The sequence below is a fragment of the Galeopterus variegatus genome, unplaced genomic scaffold (assembly GCF_000696425.1).
Source record: "Galeopterus variegatus unplaced genomic scaffold, G_variegatus-3.0.2 Scaffold14803, whole genome shotgun sequence".
Lineage (NCBI taxonomy): Eukaryota > Metazoa > Chordata > Mammalia > Dermoptera > Cynocephalidae > Galeopterus > Galeopterus variegatus.
The window spans coordinates 15,615-20,584 of NW_007740914.1; the positions used below are offsets into that span (position 1 = coordinate 15,615).

Here is a 4,970-nt window from a genome sequence, read left to right on the forward strand (position 1 = left end):
GTTGAGCTGCAGCTTTCACAAAGTAAAAGGAACCCAGTTCCACAGTGGTAGGTTCTGTGGACACAGAGCCAATTGTATTCCCCGAGTCCCTTTGTCTTGCACTAACAAAGTAAAAGCATCTTTGTCTTGGAGCAAGTTCATTGGAGAAGGCACCACAATCCTATCCTCTTTCCCCAAATGATACTAATAATACTATTATCGTCCTTTTAAGATGACTTCAACCTCATTAAGAGTTAACATTCTAAATATCTGAAGATATGTAAGGAAGCTCCAGCCCCATCTACATTAGCAAGGTCCTGCCGGTTCTCTTTGCCCCTCAAATCCTTCTAGTCTGGTTTACCAAGCAGGACCACTAACTAGGAGGATAAAACTGTATTCCCATGTTCACTAGCCATTAAATAAACATAGTCACTTGGGTGGGAAGTCTTAACATTTATACTACTTCCTAACTCTTTAAAACTTGAGAATAAACCCATCTCCAAAAACTAATATCCTCAGTCTGGACAATTTATTTTGCAGAACTTGTTGATGTCTGTTCCTTCCAGCCTTTTTCAATCATTTTACCTAGAAGGAGCCCTTGAAAACACTTTTGAATTCAGGGAACACCTTCAGGGAAACCTCACGATATGTGAGTGTGAGCATGAAGTTGACTCTTATTTCCCAAAAATCCACAACTGTCAGAGTAGGGCTGAGTTCTTTCTCTTCCCTCACAGACAAAACCTTAGGCTGAGCAGAAGATTTAGAGAACCGGTTTCTCCTGCAGTCATACACTAACGCTGGGAAAAGGAGGGGAATTGCTACTTACCTCGGTTTTGCAGCTCTTCCAGGTGGGTTGTAGTGAGACTTGAGACTTATTCATTCCTTCACGCTTAAGTCCAAGCAGCGGCAGAAACATTTCAAGAGGTCCTTTGGCAACGTGAGTGTTCCAGACTCAGTTTCCTTCTAAATCTAAGACTCTTGTCACTTTAAGAAAAAAATCTTTTCTCCAGCACCTTGCAGAAACTTGTTCGTTTTTTTATGTGATGAAAAACGTCTACTGCATAGGCTAGTTTCTGTAGTCTTTCTCCATTTTCAAAGCACTTGGCAAAAACCTGGCCTACTATTTTCTGGAAAGTACCCTAACAATTCACCTTTCAACCTAAATATCCTGTCAAGAACTCTTCCTCTGATAAGCCATTGTATGTCTGTATGCAACAGATGAGTGTTTTCGTTTGTGCAAATTTTAGTTTTGTGCTTTTGTTTTTTTTTAACATTCTTGCATAAATGGATCTTTAACAAAGTTAACTATTTGTGTAGTATTATTTAGAACTTTCTTCATTTCGTTGCTAAGTGTTTGACATCAGCATCTCTATGAAGAAAGCAGTGTGCTATAATGTCAACATTAGGATTTCTTAGGATTTCTTTTTTTGTTCTTTTCAAATGAGGCAAAACTTGTTATGAAGCCAGCCACTGATGGGGCACGAAGAGTACAGATAACAGACCTTTGGTTTTTAGATATTGGAAGACGCAACGTTAAATATATACTGGCCTTTGTTTTGGGAGACTCTTAGCAGCAAAAAAGTTTCTTTCAATTTCAATCATTTACAAATTTTACAAATGCTACAGTATGACAAACATTCATGAAACCTGTTGACTCATCAACCTGGATAGAGAAGTTGCTGCTTTTCTGTTAACTACACAGAACTTTTTAGCATTATGTGACATACCATTAGTAATTCAATTTACTAAACTGAGAGTACAGTCTTTTCAACTTCTTGTATTGCATCTTGCCCTAGCATTTTAATGTTGGCATTATTAGATTCTCACCAACTACGTGAATTTTTCTTTTCTGGAATAAGTTCTGCTACTAAATAATTTGCTTCCCAAACCTTTTCACTGAATGTGATTTTTGAACAAAATCTTTACTGTTTGGGTATTCCAAAAGCCATTTAAAATGATCAACACCCTTACTTGTCAAATGGCTGTGATTTATAGTTACAACTGCTGGAGCAAATGCTAGATTTGTAAATTGCATGCCACAGAAAATGGACTACAGAATAGACAGGTGGGATTTGAGTCCATATAAAACCCTTGAGAAGTAGCTTTTATTGTAAAGACAGAATTTTTTTGTGTCCCATGTTGCACAAGTATACTGAAGTAACTCAGAAGACTGGAATTCTTTATCACTAAACTTATAAAAAATGTCTGCAGCTCTATGCCTAGAAAGGTCCTCTTCTATATCACACCTTGCCTTCAAAAACTGCAAGAACTGGACTGTCAGATTTGTTTGTAACACACACGTGTTAAGAAAATATAAAAACAAGACATAATAACCAAACAAGAAAATCGCAAAAAGTACAAAAAGATCACAAAACAATTCACTTCTAACATACACAATCCATGTTTTTGCAATGTTTACTACAAAGTGGCAGGGGACAGCTGAGTTGCGGCACATAAAAATTCCTCCCTCAGGATGAAAATTTCCCTCTAATTTTCTACTTGCCCAGAACTTGTTCACTCCCCTAAGTCAGCTGGCAGAGCATAAGAGGAGGCTGGGGAAGGTAATTATGAGGGAGAGCCCAGCATCAGCCTCCTTTCACCCTGCCCCACCGTGCAACAGCATGTGGGCCTATGCACACTGCCATACAGGGCCGAAAGATCTCTTACAAGACTGTTAACAGGGCTGTGCAATCATTGTGCACTACTGTGAGAACAGCATTATGCAGCACACAAAGGTCAAAAAACAGTATTTTCAGTCACGACTTTACCTGGAACCCTAGCAACATCTCACTGAATCCCAGGTGACAAACCCACCTCCAACACCAAATGACTTCCTATGAGAGGTCACCTTCATTTGACTTGGATCCTTCTGTGATTTGACTTGCAAGTTCAGGTTTAGTACCTCCCTCATTCACCCCCTGCATCTCAGACATTGGTTTTGCCTGCCCTAGCTCCTCACTATGCTCTGGTATCACTTGCTGGTTATTTTTTCCTTCTGCTGGGTCATTTTGATTTAATTTGTCACCGGATTCTAATTTAGCTTCTTTCACATTTTTTCCCTGCTTTGGTTTAAGCTGTGACAGATCCTTACCAATCTTCACCACCTCCTGGAGATTGTATTTCCTGAACAACATGTAATCTTTCACGACACTCAGGCAACAGACAACTTTGATGATTTCTACTACCACTGTGCACTGTGGATTGGTGAGATTCACTTCATTTTCTGAATTAAGGCTGCCCATTATTCCTGCCAATTCCTTGATAACTTCTTCTCTATTCATGTGACTGTTATTTCGAGATTTGTACACAATTTGAAATGTCCCTTTGTTTGCAGCTTTAAACCAGGGTTCGAGAAATGTTTCTGCATATTTTTTCATATCTTCTAAGAAAGCCTTGCATGCGCCTGAGATGGGTAACATACGTAAAATAACCCGAGTCGTCTCCTTCTTGGTTTTCTACATATCTTGCAGAATATGATGCACCAATTTCTCGGGTTCTATCCCAGTGTCCTGATGAAGACTACATTATTTGCCCCACTCTCCACTGACTGGAATCTTCTTAGCTTCATCTCTGTACATGCCTTAATGTCATCAACTTCTTTCTTCAAGGCAGCCTCCACATCGTCGTCGTCTTCACGTCCAGAGGGCTGCTGGTCCTTGTCTGTAAACTTCTCTGGCCCGTACAAGTCGTCTCCGTACTCGCTGAGCAGGCTGTAGGCCTCCTCCACGCACTTGCGCTCGTTCATGCTGCAGGTGATGAGGTTGCCCTGCAGCCCGGGTTCCAGCTGCCGCGGCCCGCCGGCGTCGCAGCGCCGAGCCCGCTTGGCCTGCACGTACTGCACCTTGCCTCTGCGCTTCCCGCCGCCAGGCTGCGGGGGCTGTCGCACGGGGGTCGCCGTGGTGCGTATGAGCTGAGGCGACCGAGAAACGTGCTTCTCTCCCCGGCTCTGCTCGTTCTTCCTCCACAGGCGCGGGCTGACCTCAACAGTTCATTTTAAATCATGAACTTGACATCTGCAGGGTCACCACTGAAGAACTTGTTAAGAGAAAAAAGTTCAGGCAATTTTAGTTTAACAGAGTTTAATTTGAGGAGAAAAGAAAAAAATTTAAAAAGACTCACGAATCGGGCAGCCCCCAGCTGGCACAGATGAAGACGGACTACGGCCAACAACGCACGGTGGGTTAGATTTACAGACAGGACAGGAGAAGTGACGCTACAGACAGAGGAAGTGGGGTACACACAGCTGACCGACCGCCACTGGCTGAGACTCGGCTGTGGTGACAGGCGCACAATCCTAAGTCAGGTTTCCGATTTGCCCGTGTGCTCACGTGCTAGGGCAGGTTGCGGTTCCTATGTAAGAACTCAGGGGTGAGTATGAGGCTTTCTCAGGCCAAAACATTCCAGTTTGATTTACCAAACTGTAGAATGACAAATCTTTAAAAATGAGTAAGAACACAGAGGTTATCTAATTAACTCCTTTATTTTTACTAGCCACCAAAGTGAAGCTACTTGCCAACATTAGAAATTTGAGGCTGACATTAAATTCTGTACCTATCTGACCCCTCACCCTCATCCCGTGCTTCGATCTTGTGCAGCTGCTGAGATAAATGATTTAGGTTAGAAAATGGAAGTTCAGATCATAAAATTGAGAACAGGGACATTCTGGGGGTAGTGAAAGATTGGAAAGAGATCACAGATGGAAATGAAAACTTACATGACTACTTATTCCTTTTTTTTGTAGTAGTGTCTAGCCTTTGAACTCATGTTACCATCCTAATTATGCTTCAGAAAAGTGCCACATTTCATATTCAGTGTACCCAAATGGCAGCACAAATGTGCAATTATCTGTACATCCTTTAGTCCCCCTACAATGCATCTCCTTTTATATGTTGTTTTGATGGCTCAGAGGGATCTTCCCAGACCCAAGTTTCATTCTTATTTGTGTAGTAGAATCATGGTTTTAAATGTACACTCTCAAGTTCTCAGAAGTT

The 4,970-nt window shown here is 41.7% G+C and overlaps 1 pseudogene; it reads right to left on the reverse strand.

The window, feature by feature from the left end:
• Positions 1 to 2,813: 2,813 nt before the first annotated feature.
• LOC103582073 lies at positions 2,814 to 4,552 on the reverse strand (annotated as a pseudogene).
• Positions 4,553 to 4,970: the final 418 nt, after the last annotated feature.